Source organism: Taudactylus pleione, unplaced genomic scaffold (assembly GCF_031769625.1).
Source record: "Taudactylus pleione unplaced genomic scaffold, aTauple2 ptg000479l, whole genome shotgun sequence".
NCBI classification, from domain to species: Eukaryota; Metazoa; Chordata; class Amphibia; order Anura; family Myobatrachidae; genus Taudactylus; species Taudactylus pleione.
In genome coordinates this window covers 5,303,331-5,327,777 of record NW_028284881.1, presented here as the reverse complement: position 1 = coordinate 5,327,777, position 24,447 = coordinate 5,303,331, and positions in this window count along the sequence as shown.

The window sequence follows — 24,447 nt, the reverse complement described above, 5'->3', positions numbered from 1 at the left end:
GCCGCCATAAAAGCTCGGACCCGTCAAGGCATGAACTCCACAAGACCATTGAAGGTGTCCTCTGGTCTCTGGCACCAAGATGCTAGCAGTAGAACCTTTAATTCCTGTAAGTTGCCAGGTGGGGCCTCCATGGCTCTGACTTGTTTTTCCAGCACATACCACAGATACTAGGGGGTAAATTTACTTAAGTGAGAGTTTTTAGAAGTGAGTTTTAGAAGAGATGTTGCCCATAGTAACCAATCAGATTCTACTTAACATTTAACTGCCACCTTCTAGAAGATAATAGCTAGAATCTGATTGGTTGCTAGTATCTAAAACTCACTTCTAAAAACTCTCCCTTTAGTAAATTTACCACTAGATTGGATTGAGATCTGGGGAATTTGGAGGCCAAGTCAACACATTGAATTCTTTGTCATGTTCCTAAAACCATTCCTGAACAATTTTTGCAGTGTGGCAGGGCGCATTATCCGGCTGAATGAGGCCACTGCCATTAGGAAATACTGTTGCCATGAAAGGGTGTACTTGTTCTATAACAGTGTTTAGGTAGCTGGTACGTGTCAAAGTAACATCCACATGAATGCTAAGACCCAATGTTTCCCAGCAGACCATTGCTCAGAACATCATACTGGCTTGCCTTCTTCCTATAGTGCATCCTGGTGCCATCTCTTGTAGACGATGCACACTCACCTGGCTGTCCACATGATGTAAATAAATCCGTGATGCATCAGACCAGGGCACCTTCATCCATTGCTCCATGGTCCAGTTCTGATGCTCGCGTGCCCATTTAGGCACTTTCAGTGGTGGTGGACAGGGGTCAGCATGGGCACTCTGACCAATCCGTGGCTACTCAGCAAGCTGCAAGGCACTGTGTGTTCTGACACCTTTGTATCATAGACAGCATTAACTTTTTCAGTGATTTGTGCCACAATAGATCTTCTGTGGGATCGGACCAGACAGGCTACACTTTGCTCACCACGCGCACCAATGAGCCTTGAGCACTCATGACCCTGTCACTGGTTCACCAGCTGTCCTTCGTTGGGCCACTTTTGGTAGGTACTACTAACCACTGTATACTAGGAACACCACACAAGACCTGCCGTTTTGGAGATGCTCTGACCCAGTCATCTAGCCATCATAATTTGGCCCTTGTCAAAGTCGCTCAGATGCTTATGCTTGCCCATGTTTCCTGCTTCCAACACATCAACTTCAAGAGCTGAGTGTTCACCTGCTGCCTAATATATCACACTCCTTCACAGGTGCCATTGTAACGAGATAATCAATGTTATCCACTTCACATGTAATGTTCTGGCTCATGGGTGTGTGTGCGTGCGTGCGTGTGTGTGTGTGCGTAATATAATTTGCATCAACTAGCATTGCCACTTTGTCAAATACTGAGTGGGCAGGGACCTGATGATGAGACTAGCATCAACACTTGGTGACACAAGCAGCGTCGTTATGTCACCCCACCTGTTTTTTTCATATTTCACATCCACATCTGCCATAAACTAGGTATGAAAGTAGACAGAATGCCAAGAGAGAGAACCTAGGTCTCCGGACGAAGTAGTGGGTCAGATAAGCTGAAAGTGGGCATCATTTTACTTAAGAAGCCTCCTGTGGCTCTTGCATAATTTCGCACAACCACTGTGTACAAAGATGCAGGTGCTGGAAAATTAAAGTACATCTCTGAATCAGGCCCTCTACCAAATAAAGTAAATAATTAACAAATTTCCCACATTTATCAAATTAATTTTACTACAATTTACCTGTCACTACAACTGGACGATAAGCTTGCACCATATATTGTAAAAAGTAATAAATAAATACATATAAACCAGTCCCATTGTGGGACAAGGCAAACCATTCAGCCAAGACAACAGTGGAATGCACAATATCAGTAGCTGAAGGAATGCTCTTACCTACGAAACAATACCTATCCCGCAGTGACAAGCAGTGAGGTCAATGGCTGGGGAAGCACACATGGAGATGGGTCTGAGTGCTGGGATCCTGTCCCATCCCCTAGTCACTGTAACTCTCCCCTCACTACACTTAAGCTTCAGTGTCCATTGATTCTCCTACCTGCATCACTGTGTCTTCTCTTTCTTCTGCTAACTGAGCTCCGATATCTAAACACTGCAGTGCACTTAATGATCACATGACACATCCAAGGTGTCCATCAGTGCTTAAGGCATGGCCCCCATACTCAGAGGCGTGCCTCTATTAGCTCTTTTTCTGTGCAGGTTACTGCTCATGGTGTGGCCCCGCCCCCCAGCTCTGTAAGCTGTGTCTGACATTACAGAAGCGAGGCTGAGCTGTTGCTGCCTCATCTCTCATCTCCCTGCAGTCCCAGGGTGTTCCACAAAGCTGGTGAGTGTTCACTATAGAAATGATTACAATAAACAAAGAATATGTTTATAAGTTATACATATCTTCTTTGTAGTATTCTAATCATTTTTATATCTAATCTCAAGAGTATCTTGACTGCACGTCCCTAGTAACCTGTTTATTATGTGTGCACACTACAATTCTACACCTGTCGCATGCTGTACGTAAGTGGCACTGCTAAATTTTGTTTGCTCCTGGCAATAAAGTTTAGTTATTGTTATTGCCGTTATTTAGTAAGCAACACCATTTTATGCAGTGCTTTTCATTAACCCATTAACACCCGTGCAATCAATGCCTTGTAATGTTGGGGGAGTAAGCTTGAAATCTATGATGGCACATAGGAATGGCAGCCACATACAGCTATGTGCGGCCATACACGTGGAGCTGGGCTATTATCTTACTCCAAAAAAGATCAGTAACCCTGAGCCTGGAGAGAGGACAGAAAGAGGATTTTGTTACTGACTATTAGAGATTTTAATTGAAGCTTATATAGTTCTCTTACTTGTTTCCATTGTTTGTTTTCCAAACACGACTCTTCTAGGTGACTGTTTACTGTCAACTTGTAGCATACTGGTTTCCACAAGACTGGTACCTTATCTGTTGCGTACAGTGTATAGTTATCCTTTCTCTTACAGTACTATCTATTAATTGTGTCATGATTCAGACTGTAAGGGTTTATTCATAGAGGAAGTTCTCACACTGGAAATCCACCTTAATATGTGTTGTATACCTTCCAATTACATGGACCTCATGTCCGACTATTTTTGAGATAACCTACTCCTGAGCAGAGGTGTAGTGTGGAGCCATGGTGTCTGGAGCAAGCTCATGTTGCAGTGCCCTCCGTTTAGCCAGCATGTAGGGTCAAAATGAAATGAAAAAAAAACCCAGCAGGAGTATACAATGAGGTCAGTGAAAACAATGTGGAAGCAGGCATGTAAGTGTGATGCAGCGTCACCCAACTTGAAGAGTGTGGCTAATTTCCAGTGGGGGGTGTAGCCAGCCCAATTAGAACATGGAAATGTGCAGGGTTGGCAGTATATAAGCAAATACAGGGCCCAGTCTGGTCCCTGCCACTAGTGATTGGCTGTCAATGGTAACCTGGATGCCAGCACTCTACATTCTATGAGCAGCACCCCATCTCTTAAAATGTTTTTAGGTACCATTAATATAGTGAAAGGTCTACTTTAAGTGGTTGACTGTATACCGATGCAACCTATGGCCCTTCAGGTAGTTTGGAACTACAAGTTCCAGCTTGCCTTCTGACAGGACACGTTGTGCTTTGTAGTTCCACAATGCTGAATATCCAGAGACATTGATAATGATAAAGGCAGTGGCAAGCGCAGGATTTTGAAAGGTAGGTTTCCAAATTCTTGGTTACCGAACCAATGAAAAAACATTTAGACACAAATAAATAGATAGATAGATCTTACACAGGATTTAGGACCACTACAGTAAAATATACCACACACACCTCTAGCACTAAAAAATATGACTGCAGCAGGCAAATAAATACAGCCAGCATGATTTGTTAAAGAGCTCCCTGCCCCTGGTGGTGCCTCTTATACAGTGCTCCCAGTGGTGTCCCATATACAGTGCCCCCAGTAGTGGTCCCCCTATGCAGTACCCTCAGTAGTGCCCCATTTACAGTGCCCTCAGTAGTGCCCCTTATACAGTGCCCAGAGTAGTGCCCCTTATACAGTGCCCCCAGTAGTGGTCCTCCCTATTCAGTGCCCCCAGTAGTGTCCCTTATACAGTGCCCCCAGTAGTGGTCCCCCTATGCAGTGCTCCCAGTAGTGCCCTTACATAGTGCCCCTAGTAGTGATCCCCCCTATGCAGTACCCCAGTAGTAGTCCCCGTATGCAGTGCCCCTTATATAGTACCCCCAGTAGTAGTACTCCCTGTGCAGTGCCCCCAGTAGTGGTCCCCGCTATGCAGTGCCCCCAGTAGTGCCCCTTATATAGTGCCCCCCAGTAGTAGTCTCCCATATGTAGTGCCCCCAGTAGTGCTCCTTATATAGTGCCCCCAGTAGTAGTCCCCCCTATGCAGTGCCCCCTGTTGTGGTCCCCTTATATAGTACCCCAGTAGTGCCCCTTATATAGTGCCCCCTGTAGTAGTCCTCCCTATGCAGTGCCCCCAGTAGTGGTCCCCGCTAGACGGTGCCCCCAGTAGTAGTCCCCCCTATGCAGTGCCCCCAGTAGTGGCCTCCCTATGCAGTACCCTTTACATAAATAGGACAAAGACACAAACAAAAAAAGCAAAACAGCACTTACCTGACTCCCCGCTCCCGCCCGCCGCTGTCCGCTCCTCCATCCTCCTGGCCCTCTCTGCGCTCTGCTCTATGCAAGAGATGTAATGACGTCAGTCCCATTACCAACTGCGTGAGCCGGAAGGCGGAGCTCATGAGTGAGCTCCAGCCCGGCTCCCTCCGTGGATACAGCAGCCAATGAGAGTCTGTCTGACTCTCATTGGCACACCGCCGCTGGGTAGTAAGAGTGTACTAACCGGCGACGGTGTATTTGTCACTGCGGTCCACACTACACTTACTGAAACTGCCACTAATCGGCGGGCAGGGGGGATTTCTGGGTACTCAGAAACCATTTTTGTCACTACTAGGCTGCCATAGCCGGGGCTGCTATAACATCAGAGCCTAGATTTGAAGTGCCTAGTTTAAAGTGTCAATAGAACATTTAAGTTAAAGCTGGAGTTATTCAGGAGTTAAACAGGAGGAGAACAGAAGGAGAATTTAACAGATCAGCAAATCCTGCTATTAAGGACTTCTTTTAACTACCACCACACATCCACCATGCCTATGGATTGTGCCTGCACCTGGATCTCCAATGCTGCATCCCTCATGATCTCCCCATGCAATCAGCTTATCCACTCCAACTATACCTTACCGAACCAAGCAGCAAGATGACTTCTCAAATGGTCCTTGGCTGTGGCCCCCAAATCATGAGGCTTGGTGCAATTTTGCTGTACTCATATTATTTTTTATTTTTTATTTTTCCTAAGTTTAGACTAACCTTTCCATAGATGTTAGACTACTGTGACCCTTGTATCCAGCCAATCTGTGTCACCCATGTTTGTCTGCCCCCTCCCCTTTAGAATGTAAGCTGTCACGAGCAGGGCCCTCTTTCCTCATATGCTTCTCCTTCAGTTAATTATACTCTAATTTACAACAGCACCCAATCCTTGGTTACAGACAGCATGCTGCTTATCTAAGTGTTATGCAGCAATGTATAAATCATGTATCTGTCCTGCATTGTTTGTACTGTTAGTATCTGTTTTCTTGTGTGCGTATTCGTTTATGTACTGTGTAAGGCGCTGCGGAACCCTTGAGGCGCCATATAAATAAAGGATAATAATAATAATAATAATAATAAACTCCCCCCCTGCGTGTGCGCCTGAGAGGGGTCTATTTACTAAGCTTTGGATGGAGAAGTAAACGGAGATAAAGTCCCAACCAGTCAGCTCCTAACTGCCATGTCACAGGCTGTTTTTGAAAAATGACAGGAGCTGATTGGTTGTGACTTTATCTCTGTTCTCCATCTCTATCCAAGGCTTAGCAAATAGACCCCAAAGTGTTACTGATTGATGGCCATCTACCTTGCAGCTTTTATTCTCCAGAGCAGTGTCCATCAACATGGGATATTTGAATTGTTAGACAAAGTAATTATGTAAATGAAAAGGAAACAAGAAAAATTGGGTGGCGGTGAAAGCAGGAGGAATATATATTTAATGAGAAGGGTAAAGGGATTAAGGGCTCTATTTACTACAATCCGCATTTGTAATGCAGATTGTAGTGTGATATTATCGACTGAATTCGCATTGCGAATTCAGGCAATATCACAGGGATTTACTACAAATCCCTTGCAGGGACAGAGCCTGCGCACTCTAGTCACGATATTTTCACAAAAAAATACAGTGACTAGTGCCCCGTGCATGCGCCGACCAGCCACAGGTGCTACCCCCGGCGCTAAGCCCTGCCCTGACACTAAGCCCCGCCCCCCACGATCGCGGACCCCCCCTCCCTTAATAGCACTTACCTGCAGTCATCGGTGCTCCGGTGATATCTTCCATGCCTCCGGTCAGCTGATATCCCATACTGCACTGGGACCCGATCACCTGATGACCGGGCCGCAGTGCAGCATGGGAGACCAGCTGACCGGAGGAGAGTCATCACCAAAGCCCTGACCACCAGTCCCTGGAGTCAGGTAAGTGAACTTTTTTTTTTACTATTTTTTTTTTTTTGCAGTGTATCAGCTTGCGGTCTGTTTAGGCCACACACAGGTGATCACTGGGACCGGCTCCGGGCTCTGCTCTGCCTTTTAGAGCAGTGTAGGAGTCCGGTAACCGGGGAAGACCCTGGATAACGCCACCTCCACGTGGCGTTATTATCACAGGGCTTTCCCCGGTATTTTTTTACAATTTATTTTTAGTAACTTTGGTCGGATCACATTTCCTATTACAATTATGGGAAAGGCGATCTGCTTACTAAAAATAAGTAATATTTAGGGGTTGGAGTAGAATGTTATGAATTGTACTACAATTGCCCTGTAATAACTATTGGTGATACTAAAATAATGTGAAAAGGGTGTGAAAACACCCTTTTTCACTTTATTTTAGTAAAAATAATGTTAATAAATAGAGCCCATAGACACCCAAAAAGAAAGGAAGCGACGATTCGGGTTAGGCTTGTGACGTCATTGCATAAGCAATAGTGTTCACAGCACCTGTCTGCCTTCTAATTACCCCTCCGCCAGTGGCGTCCCTCCCCACGGTGACACCCGGTGCGGGGAGGGACGCCATGCGCGCGGCACCTGCCGAAATGGGGGTGTGGTCTTTGGGAGGGGGTGTGTCGGGGCGTGGCCTCACATGTCGGGCCTTCGGGAGGGGCGTGGCCTCGCGGCACGAACCCGGCCCGTGGCCGTGGTTAACTAAATGTATGATACATTAGGTATCAATGGGGTGGTGCCGGCGGGGGGTGCAGGAGGTGCGGGCATGGGCAGTGCCGGCTCCCTCACTGACAGGAGCTGAGTGCTGCACTTAATGCTATAGTGCAGCACCCGGCTCCTGTCACTGAGGGGGATCCTGCACCTTGGTGTCACCCCTCGGCGGGTGACACCCGGGTGCGGGCCGCACCCCCCGCACCCGCCTTGTGACGCCACTGCCCTCCGCTCACTCACAGCATCAGTGGGGTCTGCCTGCTTCCTGATTGCTGCTGTGGCTGCAACAAAAGGAACAGATATGATTATTTACAATTATAATATATTACTAATATTTTATACAGTACCTTATATTATTATATAATATATACAAATATTCTATTACTAAATCAAATGGAATATTATGAGCTCAGGTTGCCTTTCTGTGTACCTATTTTGGAGACAAGGTAATTGATGAAGGTTGTAATAGACATTTATGGCAGTGCTTATGCCATTGCTCCTATGCACCCATTTTTATGTGGAAGGGTATAATAAACCTATGAAAACAATACTGCATCATGTCCCATAACAGATACAGATGTGTGGGAAATTGGATATACCCAGTCCATAGTTGCCTACCTTTTGATTGTCCTCCGGGAGAAGCCTGGTGAGGACAAGCAGATGGGCTGTAATGGGGACGGGGCCTGACGGGTCAAACCATTAAGCCCAGCCCCCTTCACAGCAAATTTCTGCGATTGGTTTAAATGGGTGTTGCTAAATGATGCGATTCATGAAGAATCGCATCATTAAGCCCCCAAACCCTAAACGGGGACCCATGATCGTTGCAGAAATTCTCCCCATTCTGCCCACTTCACTAGGAAGTGGACAGAATGCGGGAGAAATGCCTACCCTTCCGGGGGTGCGGGGGGTTACCCGAAAAATGGGGAGCCTCCCGCGAAAACCAGGAGGGTAGGCATGTATGACCCAGTCCTATGGTAACAGAATTTCAGTGGTGGCGAACGGCTCATCATTTATTATCTTATAGATTCGTAATTAAAGGGCCCATTTACATTTTTGTGGTGATAGTAAAGATTTTCCATTTCTCTGCAGTTTCCTATTGGCTAGTACAAGGCATACATAAAAGCCAGGGCACTTTGTTATTAATACTGGGTACACACTGGATGATATATCATTGGTACAGACAACGATTGGTAAGTGTGTTCACTTATTGCTTACTAAATTCGAACACTCAGCCGGTGGTATGGTTGGCCGGCTGCTGGGTTGGTCAGGTATGTACCTAATATAACATTGCCTGGGTAGGAGTCAGTCAGTTAGGGGAATGGTTGGAGAAGTTTTTGTGAGTTGAGTTGTATTGTGTTATTCATTTCTGTCTTGCTCCTTTTTGTCTGTTTTGAATTACAATCTCTTATCTGATTTCATTCAAGGTATACTAGTTCATTTGTTGTGTGGTCTTGCTTCTGTTTTGTGTATATTTGTTGCTTAAATAACAATAGTAGGGAGAGGGGATGATTTTATATATATATATATATATATATATATATATTTATATATATATATATATATATATATACACACGAGGGGGTTAATTGAAAAGTAGTGAGACTGCCTGTTTTTCTGTTCCATAGGTAGACGTGGCAACGCTATGCTGGTTATTGCGAAGCTCTTACATCGATTTGTCTGAACCTGCGTTTGGAGTCGGACTGCTGTAGTTTTCATTGTTTGGTCACAGCGAAAGGAAGATCTTCGTACATTTCGTCATGGCGGATGAGGAAAACGTGTCTGAGATTACGTCAGAGATGTGTGATTGAATTTTGTGTTATACCTGGAAAAAGCGGAAATGAAACTCATGAAATGTTACTGCAAGCATACGGTGGAGATACAGTTTGCTGTGCTGCAGTATTTCGTGGTGGAAGTACTTCAAAGAGGGTAATATGCGAGTGTTCTGGGAGACCATTCACCGAACTTACATATGTCAACATTGCCAGATCTGCGGAGATATTGCAAAATGACAGAAGGTTAACCGTACACAAACTTTCAGCTTCACTTGGCATCTCATTCCAACGGGTTCAGTATATTGTGACAATGGAACTAATAATGCATCACATGAGTGCCAGGTGGGTACCCACAAATCTATAGGAAGAGCAGATGTGACGATGAGTTGAATTGTGTAAGAACACTGTTCAAATGTCAGAGAGGATACCTGATTTCCTGACATTGATTGTGACTTGACGAATTGTGGATTTGTCATTATGATCCAGAATCCAAACATAAGTCCAGTGTATGAAAACACGCAAATTCGCCTCCGCCCTAAAAAATCTATATGATTCCTTTGGCATGTAAAGTCATGCTTCTGCTGTCCTTTGATGCGCATAGTATGATCGTACAGCATGGGACCCCCTGTCCCTGTGGACAGACAATTAATGGTAACTAATTTGCAAACGTCCTGAACCTGAGCCATGAGGAAGAAAAGACCACATTTGCTGAAGAAACAGTGGTTTTTGCTCCAAGACAATGCCCGACCACATGTTGCTGCTGTTGCATTGGCAGCTCTGACTGAAATTAATGGGACAGCACTGGAACACCATCCATATAGCCCAGACTTAGCGCTAGGGCCGGACTGCCCATCTGGCATTCCAGCCAATGGTCAGATGGACCGGGCCATCGTCAAACTCTGGCCGAGCAGTTCCACCTCGCGACCCTCTGCTCAGACGGTGATACTGAAAGACGGAGGTGTGCAGTGAGGCCAGGTTCCCGTGACTTGCAGCACACCCCCTTTTGAGGTGCGCCCAAGGGCCCCAGTCCTTTCCTGCTTAGCGCCCTGTGATTTCTGGGCATTCCCAACCCTGAAAAAACAAGTTCTCAACAGATAATGAAGTAAAAAAATGCCACAGCTGCAACACTAAAAGTGATGTCACAAAACAGTCTACTGCATGTCTTTGATTCGTTGTTGAAACACTGCAAAAAATGTATTGAATGTGGGAGACGCTAATTTGAAATAAATGTTCAAGCTCTTGAAGAAGCACAAAGAAACGACCAACGTTAAGGACCGTAAACGCAGTGGTCGGCCAAGGATACTTAGTGCATCAGATGAAAGACACATCATGCTTACTTTCCTCAGTGCCATCAGCTCAGAACAGAAACCAGTGGGACCCAGGTACACTCATCTACTGTTCGGAGAAGTCTGGCCAGAAGTGATCTTCATGGAAGAATTGTGGCCAAAAAGCCATACATTACTTTCAACGTGGAAAAAAGGCCAAGCGACTCAACTACGGACAAAAACATAGGAACTGGGGTGCTGAAAAAGGGAAGCAGGTGTTCTGGACTGATGAGTCAAAATTTGAAATATTTGGCTGTAACAGAAACCAGTTAGTTCGACGAAGGGCTGGAGAGTGGTACAATAATGAGTGTCTGCAGGTAACAGTGAAGCATGGTGGAGGTTCCTTGCAAGTTTGGGACCTCATTTCAACAAATTGAGTTGGGTATTTAGTCAAGATTAATGGTGTACTCAATGCTGAGAAATACAGGTAGGTACTTATACATCATGCAATACCATCAGGTGGGCGTTTGATTGGCTCCAAATTTATTCTGCAGCAGGACAATGACCCCAAACATACAGCCAATGCCATTAATAACTTTTCAGTGTAAAGAAGAACAAGGAGTCCTAGAAGTGATGATATGGTCTCCACTAAATAAATAAATATAAATATATATATGGATTGACAGTGAGTACCTCAAAAAGCTTAAGTGATTGATTTTGATATAAATCATGAACACTAACAATGAATGACCATATAAAGTGCATAATGTGATATACAGAACAGAATAAATAAATATATATAGAAATTGAAACACATTCACTTTAAGTATAAAATACTATTTACTAGTGCATGAAAAAGTGCTAAGCATATGGAAATAGATACAATTTACAAATAGAGACTGGTTTAAAAATTCGAGATACTAAAAACAAATAATATCTCTTAGTTCTTAATCAGAGGTCCATGAAGGCAATCTTGCACAGTTCACAATGCATTTTGTCTTCTACCAGACTTCTTCAAGGGGATGTAGCTGCTGTGGGGTAACAATGGTATTTATGCCCCACTAATAGGGACAATTACCAGCGATTATTAGTCTATATGTGATGTCATTTCCTGTTCCTGTTACTTCCTACTATCTAAAAAGATTAAATAATCGGGGGGGCGTGGCTTTGAGCGGCATGTAGTAGGAGCATGCCTGTGTGCTCTCCTACTATTTATCCTTTAAAAATCCTGCAGGAGCGGTGCCCCGGGCTTTTCACTTACCTGCCTTGTGGGTGAGTGTGTGCTGCTGCCCCTGGATCGGCGCTGGAGCGTTTCTCCTCTTCTCCCCGGCGCTGGCTTGTGGATGCACGCTGGTGCTGCTGACTGGCAGTGTGTTCCTCCTCGGCTGGTCGCGTGGGCGATCGCGGCTCCCGCTGTCTCTCCCTGGCGGCTGCTAACTGCAGTTTTCTCCTCCTGGGTCTCTGATCCTTTGGGGACACGGTTCTCCTCTCCTGCTGGGTGGACTGGTGACCGGATTTCTTCTCCTTCCTGCAGGCTGCGGTGCTGGCTCCTAGTGTCCCCTGTTGACGGCACCCATTTTGGATTTGGACACACAGTAGTGCTGCTGCTGCTTTAAGTTTAAGGGTCAGTGACTCCCTGAACAACATGTTGTGCCTTTCTTTCTCTCCTGCCGCCTGATCTACCTGCAGAGGTGCCTACTTTCTAGTGGTGTAGACTTGCTGGATTTTAATTAATTTCTGTAGACTGGCTGGGACCTGTAGTTTACCCTTCTGAATTCCTGCTGTGTGGTTTGTATATCCTGATTTATTGCTGGGCTGCAGTTTGATTATTCTACAATTCCTAGAGTTTCTGCCTGCATTAAAATCCTACTTTCAAGTATCCTCTGGTGATCCCATTGCTATATAATGGGGAAAAGCGGCCATTCCTCTGGGGCTGCTGCTAAATTGGAGCGCTTTGCCCGTACCCCTACTCCACCGGTTGAACCTCCTCCTGTCATTCCGCCACCTCCTCCTCCTACTGCGTCTGATTCTGCAAGTGACTCTCATCTTTCACATATCTTACAAGCTATTGTAGAGTCGGAAAAGAGGGTCACTGACAAGATAGGTGAAGTGCAAATTGATATCTCCCTGATCCGTCATGATTCTTCAGAAAATACGGGAATGAGTTGGGGAGGCTGAACATCGTATCTTTGCTGTGGAGGATCTTACGGCACCTATACCTGTGCAGATTGCAGCCCTCTCCACTGAGCTGGCTTCTGTACCAAGCTCTCCGATTTGGAGGGATGCCTCTGAAGAAACAACCTGCGCTTTGTAGGCTTGCCAGAGTGGGCTGAAGGTTCTGCACCTGAGGAGTTCCTGGAGGAGTGGTTGGTGAAACTCTTGCCTTCTCACCGCAGCTTTCTGTTGAACGGGCCCACCGCGTGGCTGCTAGGCCGCCGCCTCCAGGAGTCCCACTGAAGACATTTATTTCCCGCATGCTACATTATAAAGACCGTGACGCAGTTTTGCAGCTGGTCCGTCTCCATGGTCCTCTCAAGTTGGATAATCACTCTATTTCAGTGTTTCCTGATTTTGCTGTTGAGGTGCAAAACAGCAGTTTATGCCTGTTAAACGCAAGCTACGGGAGCACCAACTTCAATATTCCATGCTTTTTCCGGCCCGTCTTCGTGTGGTGGCTGATTGCACCACTCATTTTTTCAATACACCTGCAGTTGTTGAGGCCTGGCTGGCTGGATGTCCGCGGCCTCCACGTTGACTTTTTTGCCTTGGACTCCTTGCTGTTTCCTGATGCCGATCTGGGGGTTTCGTGAGTCCGTTACTGGTTTCCCCTGTTTTAAGTGCACCCCCTATTTTGTTTGATCATTTAATGTATTTATTGTATATTGTGGTCCATCTGCTGTTTTGTCGTGATTTTTTCATTTATTCTCTGGTAATGGTTGGAGTTGGGACAGTTTAGTGGACTCTAGTTTGTATTTGGAGGGCCTTGCTAGCAATAGCTTTGTCTACCAGCCATAGATAAGTAAGTTATTGTTTGCTTAGTTTAGTCTATGTTTGTTAATTTAGACTAGGGAATTTTTCTCTCTTTCTTTTTTCGGGATTAGGTATACCTTAAGTATGGTAGGATATGCAGGGTGGGTTTTGGATGTGGGTTAATTTGTTATTTTTCTTATGTTGTTTTTATTGAATTATTTTTATATGTGTTGCCGTTTATTTTGCTATTCTGATATGATGGTATATGAGCCGACCTGTATATTACTTGTGCATGGGGGTATTTTTATTGTCTTTCTGTCTGTTTTTTTTATCCTTTTTGCTCTCTTATGTGATTTATTATGGCTGCTGGGGATAATTCTGGGGGCATTCATTTGCTCACCTGGAATGTTCGGGGCCTTAGTGATAAGGTTAAAAGAGCCTTAGTTCTGTCACAGGTTAAAAAATTGAATGTGGATATTGTTTGTCTTCAGGAGACTCATCTCTTTGGTAGCCGTATAATGGCTTTGAAAAAGCCCTGGGTGGGATGGATGTACCATTCCACTTTCTCTCATAATTCTAGAGGCGTCTCTGTCCTGGTTCACAAGCGTCTTCATTTTAGTCTTGATACAGTCCAAATTGATCCCATGGGTAGATATGTTTTCCTGAGAGCATTTGTTAAATTCTCTGTTTGTGCATATACTTGCGGTCTATATCCCCCCACCATATTCTAATGACGTTTTGGGTAAGGCTGCTGCCTTTATTGCCCTTTCTTCCTCTACCCCTGTTATTTGCTTAGGTGATTTTAACAAAGTAATGGATCCATCCCTGGACCGTTGGCGAGAGTCCATTTCTTCCCTACCTCCCTCCCCGTCTCCCTTTTCTAAATTGATTGCTGAATAGGGCTGGTTAGATATCTGGCCTGCCCTGCTGCCTCTGCTTTCTCCTGTCAGTCCTCTACTTATTGTACTTTTTCCCGTATTTATATGGTTTATTCTTTCACCTATTTTGGTTCCCAGAGTTTCTGCAGTTGATTATTTGTCGAGGGGTGTCTCCGACCACTCTCCGTTGTGTATTACTATTGGTTCCTCCCTTTCGGAGGGTGCCCGTTTTTGGAAGCTTAACCCATTCTGGCTGGACCTGATGGGTGCTGGCTCTGAGTTGGAGGCTGCTTGGGTGTCCTATTTTGAAGATAATGTGGGAACTGAGGTTTCTCTCCTTTGGGATTCCTTTAAGGCTTTTTTAAGGGGCACCCTTATTAAGCGTATTGCTAACATTAAATTATATCATAGGCAGCGAGAAACGATTCTGGAAACTGCTTATTGGGATGCTGAGGCCCTGTACCTCTTGTACAGAGTGATCTCAGACAGGGAGAATATGCTTCGTGCCCAGCGGGAGTGGTCGGATCACCTGTTTGATAAATCCAAGCGCAAACTGTTGTTTTCGCGTCATAGGTAATATTCACAGGCAGATGTTGGGGGGAGGTATTTATCCTTTTTGGCAAAAGAGGATGGTGCTTCCAGAACAGTCTCTGGTATCCTTGATTCTTCTGGAACGTTGCATACCTCTGCTCCTTCTATAACAGATGTATTTTTGCAATATTACTCCTCTCTTTATGCTACTAAGGTATCATATTCTCCCTCCCAGCTTTGTGCCTATTTAGAGGCAGTCCGTCTGCCCCGTCTTAAATTGAGGTAGTGAATTTGTTAGATGCTCCTTTTACAGAGGAGGAATTGGAGGTTGCTATCTCCTCCTTTCCACACTGTAAAGCTCCCGGAGTTGATGGTGTCCCAATAGAGGTGTATCAAGAATTGTAAAAACTTCTTTATTCCACATCTCATTGAGACTTTTGATGCTTTTTTGAATGCTGGTTGTTTCACACCATCCATGTTGGAGGCCTTGGTTGTAGTGCTCCCAAAACCTGGGAAGGACCCCCGCTATCCAGACTCTTATAGACCTATTTCCCTTCTTACCACTGACATTAAAATATTGGCTAAACTGCTTGCTATTCATCTTAATTCTGTTATTACTTGTATTATACACCTTGACCAGACCAGCTTCATGCCTGGTAAATCTACTACTCAAAATATTAGGCGTTTATTTTACCATGTGCAAATGTCCCATGGTGATGCCTCTGAAGCGATGGTGTTCTCTTTAGATGCAGCCAAGGCCTTCGATTCTGTGGATTGGGAGTATTTAGGGGAGGTCTTGTCTAAGTTTGGTTTTGGTCCTCGTTTTATTGGCTGGGTCCATCTTTTGTACTCTTCCCCGGCAGCCAGAGTGTCAGTGAATGGTTGTGTCTCCTCTTCTTTTCAACTTGGGCGTGGCACTCACCAGGAGTGCCCTTTATCCCTTGCATTGTTTGCACTGGCTATCCAGCCCCTGGCGTGTCTCATTCGCTCAGATTCCGCTGTTCCGGGCATGCGAGTGGGCCATATAATTGACAAAATAGCTCTTTATGCGGATGATATGCTCCTGTTTCTGGCAGACACGGGCCCAGCTTTGGATCGTTTGATGGACGTTATTAAGGATTTTTTTTTTTCGGGGTTGCTGATTAATTGTTCCAAGTCTAATATTTTTCCTTTGAATGGCTCCCTGCCTCTATCGCCCTCTCTGTCCTGCCCTTTACAATGGACTCTCTCCTATCGGTATTTGGGTGTCTCCATTTCACCTAACCTTGCTGACTTTGTAGAATTTAATGTGATGTCCATTACCTCAGCTTTTAAACAAAAGATTCATGTGTGGAAGAAACTTCCGCTTACAGTGACAGGTCATATTAATTTATTTAAAATGTCCATTCAACCTAAATACTTGTATGTTTTACAGCATTCCCCTGTATTTATTCCCAAAAAAGTTTTTTCTCATATTGATTCTATTCTATCTTCTTTTGTGTGGGGGGATAAGAGACTGCGGATTGCTCTCCATACGCTTTGTAGATCTGAATCTTCAGGTGGGCTGGCCCTTTCTAATTTACGTATTTATTATATGGCTTCACAGCTGTCACAATTGGTGTCCTGGTTATCTGCTGGTACTGATACCGCTTTGGCAGGATTTCTTAGTGGGCAAACAGGCTCCCCTTTAGCTCCTTTACAAATTTTGTTCTCTGTAAAATTGCCAGGTAGATCTTCCTCCTTACTTCGACAGTCTCGACTGGTTTGGAATATTGCTCAGGGATTATTTGGGGATGAGGGTGTGGATCCAGAAGTCCCCTTGTGGTATAATGGTGGTTTTTCTGAGCTGGGAGTGCTGGGATCGGAGTCCTTCTGGATTTCATATGGTAGCAAAACCCGTGGCCATTTGTTTCATAATGGGGTTTCTACACTGCTTTGATCATTTGCGCATGGAGTTTGGCCTTCCTCGTACGGCATTATATAGATACCTTCAACTTCGTCATGCACTACACTCCCAGTTTGGATCTGACCCTGTTTTATTATCACCTTCTCTTCTTAAACTTGCACTTATCAAATTACCTGTTCGTAAGACAGTCTCCTATCTTTATAGAGATCTTATTTCTCGTAATTTGCCAGATGCCCTTCTGCCCCTTAGGAATAAATGGGAATTAGATTTGGGTTCTCTTCAGGATGAACAATGGTCTCAGTTGTTGGGCCCTATAAGATATACTTCCCCTTGTGTTTGTTTCCAACAAATCCATTATTTTATTTTGCACAGGTCTTACCGGTCTCCTGTATCTATTGCACGTATTGATACTAATTAACAACTAATTGCCCCAAATGTCATGCTCTTGCTTGTGATTTTTGGTATTTGTTATGGGATTGCCCTAGGGTTAACAATTTTTGGAACTTGGTATGGTCTGATATGCAGTTTACTTTCCCATCATTACCTTCCTTGGAGGCAAAACTTTGTTTATTCGCATTGGATATTGAGAAATTGTTTAATGCGAATTTTATCGTTATGTTTTAGGTTTATCCACTTTAGCAAAAGTAATTATTGCCCATTCCTGGGGTGCTCCAGATCCTCCTGATATGCACAAATGGAGGGCACTTGTTAATGATACCATTGATCATGAACGGTATGTTTATACTAGTCGTAAATCCCTTTCTAAATTTCACAAATTATGGGATAGAAGGGCTCTTTCTTTCTTGGGCCTTCGTAGACCGATTGGGGATCCTTTCATGTAATCTATCCTCTTCTATTGTCCTTTTTCTTTCCCTTTTTTGTTTTTGCGCCGTTCTTTGTTTTGTTTGCTTTCTTATTGTTCGATTATTTTATTTTACTTCCATGCGCGAGCTGTTTATATGTCATATTTGTGATCTCAGGTTCGGTTTACTGCTGATATTTCTTTGATTGTATATTTTAGTATTTAATTGTACCACTGTACTTTCCTTTTTTATTGGCAACACTTATATTTTTGTTTATCTGTTTTTATTTGTGTTCTGTTTATAATATGTAGAAAATTTTCTACTAAACATTTACATGATTTAAAATAAAGATTAGATAATCAGTCATCTAAAGTGTGGCAACCTCCTGTGATAAAATACTTTCAGTTTGCTAAAATAATGATAGAGAACATGTTCACAGTGGACGTCAGACTCCTGCACCATATGTACCCTGGTGGTCTAGTAGATCATGCGGTCGAGGCCAGTGTTCACTCTCAGCACCTCCGGTCTGTCCCCTGAGACCGGAGGTAAGACTGCCCAGTCGCGTGCTATCGCATGAGGCAACCTGCCTTATCTGTCCCTTGTGCCTGAGTTGCAGTCTCGGGACCTCCGCTGTGCCAGCTAGCAAGGTCCCCAGGAGCCCCGCTGAAAGGACCAAGCAATGCTATGTAGTTGTGGCACCTGGAGGGGTGATGCAGAGGTAGCATAGATGTCCTAAATAAAATTAGAAATCATAAAAATAAAGCTTTGGGATGCATAAGGCATCCCGCTGTTATAAAAGGTGATCTGAGCTCCAAACTGATTTGCCTCAGGCTCAGGGGTGGGGTTTAGGGGGGAGGGACCGTTGCATCCTGGCAGTTGAAAGCTTAACTGTTTGGTGTCTGGTCCTTATCCACCACCTACACACCTATGGTATCCCTGTGGATCCCTATGGACCCTGAAGAAAAAATATACTGTATAATACATTTATATGAATCACCTATATTTTTTCCCATGATATACATTGTTGAGTGACACTCTTAGGGCCGTATTCAATTGCCGGCGAAAAGTCTCTGACTTTTTGCATGCCGGAGTTTTCGCCTTCATCGCCAGTTTGGGCTCCGGAAAAGTATCGCGCTCGTCCCCGCGATTAGCCCTATTCAACTGCAAAGGATGCGAGAACACGTCCCGGCGAAACTGAGATCAGTGAAAAGTACTGTCAGATTTGGGGAAATCGGCTTGACACCCCCCAAAAGATGCACTGACATTGGGGGTCACTATGGATACCCCCGAATAGCCCTGCTGAAGGTATTTGGGGTACTTGAATGCTCTCAATTGCTGCTATTTAGCGTCTTTGCACAAGTCATGAAGAATAGCATTTTGCAGTTATTTTTGGCAAAAATAAGTAGTCCCAGCAAATTTGGAGTACATGAAAATGGGTGCAAGCATACTTAATAATCGCTAAAGTGCGTTTTTAAAAAATGTAAAAACACGCCCCTTCAGCATGCACCTGCAAACAAAAAAACAGTTTGGCAATACTTGGGGAACCCCCTGGAGTCTATATTGCTAGTTTTTAAGTTTGTCCCCCAACTTTGTTTTTTTCACCCCCAAAATGAAAGTAATTTTTTGGGTTGATCTAAAGTATTTTTTTAACTTTTTTTGACACAGTTTACCTTTGGGGGCCTGTCCCAAGGCTGCAGGGGTGTTCCCGCAACTTTGCACCCGAAACCCCCAAAACTGCACTTTTTTCCGCCTCCTTTCAGAGGCAAATCTTGTCTGCTGGTTACAAGGCGCAGACTTTTCACACCGGCGGAAAGTCTTTGCAGTTGAATATGGGGAAAAGTTCTCGCCTGGCAAAATGACATCACTGCCGAGAACGTTTTGCCGGCAATCGAATATGGCCCTAGGGTTGAATTGTGCTAGGGCTCGGTTTGCGCAAAATCCGGACATCATAATTCATTGTTCCATGTGGACCATAATCTGGCACTGCCCTTGGCAGAAGAGATTAGAGCCTCCTCTTCATTTACTGGAGTATGTATTGGCCCTTTACACCATAAAGTCTGCCTATTTGCAGATGATGTACTTTATTTGTTACGAATCCTGAGTTTTCCCTTCTGGTACTTCACAATATTTTGCAAGAGTATTCGGCAGTCTCATATTATAAATTAAACACAACTAATACTGAGGCTTTGGTTATGGTATTGAGCAGTCTTCTTTACTCTCTTTACAATCCCAGTCTCTGTACTCTTGGCAGTCTACTAGCCTTAAATATCTGGACATACACATCCCTGTGACCCTACAAGACGCCATAGACTGTAGCTACCATCCACTTCTTCACCAGTTTTGTAATCTCACTAAAGTATGGATGAATTACTAAATTTCATGGCTAGGACGTATTTCATCTGATGTTGCTCTCCAAAATCTTGTATCTTTTTTGAGCAATCCCCTTTTTCATTTCCATTTCCCTTTTATCCAAATATTACTCTATTATTTAAAAATTTGTCTGGAGTGATAAAACACCTAGATTATCCAGAACTAAACTTTTTGCTCCAAATATAAAGGTGCCCTAGCATTTTCTAATTTAGAAATGTATCAACAGATGTGTGCTTTTGACTCAAATACGGGATGGCTCCTCCCCCTCCCCTAAACCTTGGGTGAATATTGAGAGCTCCATCTGTCAGCCCTTCCCCTTGCAAGACCTTCTATAGACATCTCCAGCCTGTAGGCCCCCTCATCCCTTATGCTGCCCAGCATGTCAGATTCACTTATAGTGTGGGATAAATTAATACGGTTATTTGACAATTTTACGATTCCTTCAGTGAATATTTCTACTTTAGCAGTTGATCCCTGACTTAGAATTAGATTGGTGGTATACTCTAGGTATCCTGTCGCTGCAGGATTTTCATGATGGGACCAGTTTTAAAACCTTCAGGAAACCCAAATTCAGGAATAATTCTCGATCCCTGCACATGATTTCTATAAATATTTACTTATCTGTCACTGGATCTCTTCTAATACAATTAATTCACAACCTTTACCTTCACCCCCCTACTTAACATCAACATTATCTACTTTGAGTCCTAGAGGTGGAATATCCACGTGGTATATCACACAGTTCTGTCCTCCATAGAGGAGCACAAATTAGCCATTCAAACTAAATAAGAGGAGGACCTTCATATTATATGTCTAGCAAAGATTTGGAAGTGCTGTTCAGAAATGTTTTCAAAATATCTAAACTGTATTAATTCCTCCGACATGTTATTTAAGGTTATCTATAGATTCTTCCTCGTGAATGACTAAATTTAATCTGTCCGTCCTCCTCTAAGCTCTGCTGGAGAAATTGCGGAATGGTAGATTCTCTACTGCATATACTATATTTTGGTCGTGCCCAATAATCCAATCTCTGTGGCTAGAGATTTTTTGTTTAAGTACTTGGGTTACTGCGGTATCTCTGCCCCACCTCCCCGAGATAGCCTTTTTACATCATTCCCCCCCCCCACCCCCGTCCTGCCCCGTCCCATCTCATTCCAAATATGTAGCTGGTCACATTCTTATAGCCACTAGGGCAGCAATTACCCAATATTGGAAGAGATTAGATCCTCCTTCCCGACTTAAAATTGTTTCCTCCATTCAACATATCTACAACATGGAAACGCTGGGCTTCAAATACTCAACACTCGCTTCTCCCCCTTTTGTAAAATGGAGTCTATGGTTTTATTATTATGCTTCCCTGCATGTCCCGTCTCCTGGTTCTTAGCTCCCTCAGTCCAGTGCACTTCCCTCATCTTTGTGCTAGAAACAGAACCCTTTACTTGGTATTGTGTAATGCTTTGCTTCTATAATACTGTTGTCCATTTTCCTTCCCTTCCCCTTTATATTTCTTCCATGTATGTACTACTGTTTTATTTTTACATTTATTATGAAAACTTTTGTTCAGAAGTTTTGTATGGTTTGTAATGTTTTATATTCAATAAAATCTATTAAGGTAAGAACATATCCATAGTGGTTTATAACATAAAAGGGCATCGGCATTGTTCTGTGGGCAGGCACGGATGTCACGTCCGCCCTTAGTATCTGTGGGTGTGTGTCTATTGTGCATGCGCCCCTGATCCTTGTGGGTGGCAGACATCTTGGTGTCTGGAGATCCTTAATGGAAACGTGCCCTTACGTTGTGAGCGGCGTACATCTTTATAACCATTGTGCTTGCATGCCCATATGTGTTTAGAGCAGTGGCCATCTTGATATTCGGAACACCCATATCGCATGCGTGCTCCAAGTTGTTGTATATGGCGGCCATGTTTTCTTCTGGGATTATTCCAGTACTTATGTCTTAATGCTTTTTTCCGCGATGATCATCTAATAATATCAGTATTTCACCAGACTTCATTATTCCATTTATGGGGGTCCTATTTCAACACTTGATTGTCTGTATTCCCAAATCATAAACAGGATGACATCTTGGACATCTAAAGATGATACCTAGGTACCCAAAAAAGACAAAGGATTAGAGATATATTCTATTCATATATTTCTAGGGGCCATGAATATAAGTATTTAGCTCTCTATTTGTGTGATATAAGATGTGTTACATAATGGTGAGTAATTCTGTATAAAAAAGGATAAATAAATTATAAACATGTGTGACCCCATTACTACCACAATAATTATAAACCCAACTACCAATGGTAATAGATGTTACATGTTGTACATATTAAATAAATTATAGATATAGACTTAAAAACAAATATATGCCAAACTCAACACAAAAACAGGCCCCCATTTACTAAGGAGTTTTATCACCAAAACGAGTGATAAATTTCACTGTGTGTGATAAATGGTGCTCCAGCCAATCAGCTCGAAACTGTCATTTTTATAACAGTTGACAGTTGGGAGCTGATTGGCTGGAGCACCATTTATCATACACAGTGAAATTTATAACTCGTTTTGGTGATAAAACTCGTTAGTAAATGAGGCCCAGAATCTTTGAAAGGGTACATTTTTGTCCAGTGTATCCAAAGGAGAAAATAATAATTTTTTATGATGGGAGGTATTATATATTGTCAAGCATATATCTCAAACCATATGTGTGCTCTCCCTGTTTAAAGTCATGAGTACCGGGTGCCTGCACAATTGATACATGCAATGATAAATACACTAGAGTTGTGCAACACTCCAGGCAAAATAAATCACAGTCACAACGGCATATGAATTCACAACGTTCAGTGCCGTGTATATGTGGCACTTTTGTCAGGTCAAAGAAAACATACATAAATTTCACCATAAATAGGTATACGATCACCCTGTGGACACGCTCCCCAAAGCGGAACACAACACCCGTCACCTAGGGAGTGACATCATCAGTTACATAACAGCAACATAACAGTATGTAACATTGTAGTATCAGCATACATTAGATGTTGAGATATCAATAGAGATAACAATCAACAACCGGTCTATAAGGGCATCAAAGAAAAGACATCAAAGCACAAGCATGCTAACTCGGTATATGTTATATTCAAAGATATAAAAGACAAAAAACGCAGGATATACACGATAAACTGCCAGTGGTGTAGGCAGACTCCGATGATTTAAATATAGTCTGGAGACCAAAGTGGTCGTTAGGTCCCTTGGGAACAATCTAAATATCCATATAAAACCAATGTTACGTATTGTTATGTTGCAGTTGCTGTTATGTAACCATGGTGAATGGATCACACTATGGTTACATCTTCAACTGATGATGTCACTCACAAGGCGCTGCCGGATGGGTGTTGCGTGCCGCTTCCGGGGAGCGTGTCCACAGGGTGACCGTATACCTATTTAGGATGAGATATATGTATGTTTTCTTTGACATGATGAAAGTGCTACATATACATAGCACCTGACCGTGCAATCACTGATATGTGACACATGTGACAGTCATGGAGCGTTTCCATGGTCATGGTTTTTGGGTTATAGCACCTGGAACTAGTTTGGTGGATTGTCTGGTATAAAATAGGTTGTCTGGAGGACAATGGGTGGTCCTGGTACACCCCCTTATGTTCTTGATAGCATTTTAAATATATGGCTGTGGCCATTTTGTCTCCACTGCTTTGGGTCATGTCTGTTATTGTGTGAAGGATGGTTGGGTGTGTTTGGGGAAAGATAGATAGATATGATAGAGATAGATAGATAGATAGATAGATAGAAGATAGATAGATAGATAGATATGATAGAGATAGACAGATAGACAGACAGACAGATAGATAGAAGAGAGATAGATAGACAGACAGACAGATAGATAGATAGATAGATAGATAGATAGATAGATAGATAGATAGATAGTATACCTGTCTAAGGTCAGACACTTTTGCTATTTATTAATATTTAGTAGAGGAAAGCATTATAAGTAAGTTTAGTGAACATGTGATGGCAGCGGATATAGTACATGCACCAATGGTGTTTCTGTGTGTAACATGCTTACATTACCCTTCCCACTACTAATGTGTCCCTTGAAATTAGGTGTTGCCAACTATGTTCTTATACCTCTTACATTTAAAAATTGTAATTTAATCTAAAACTACTATCACTGTGGTGGTACCTTTCTAAAAACCCTTAATAATAAATATTGACAATTAACATCTAATAATAATAATAATAATAATATTAAAAATAATAATAATAAAATCACTTTATGAGTGAGATGTCTTGTCTTGCAGCACGATGGCGGATGGAGCTTCTGCCAGGAGATGGGAGATGAATGTCCTCCTATGCTGAGGTGTTATGTCTGCAGCTTCTGTGCTTTTTCATCTGGTTGGTGGTGGCTTCCTCGTGTTGGTCCACAAGGCATCTCTTTCTCCTCTGTGTCTGTTTTTGCAAAGAGTAGAAAACAATCATTGTTATGGAATAAAGTTGATAATCTCATTGTTCAAGGCATAGAGAGCAATTCTGTATTTCCTCTCTATGTGTTTGGGGATAGATAGATAGATAGATAGATAGATAGATAGATAGATAGATAGATAGATAGATAGATAGATAG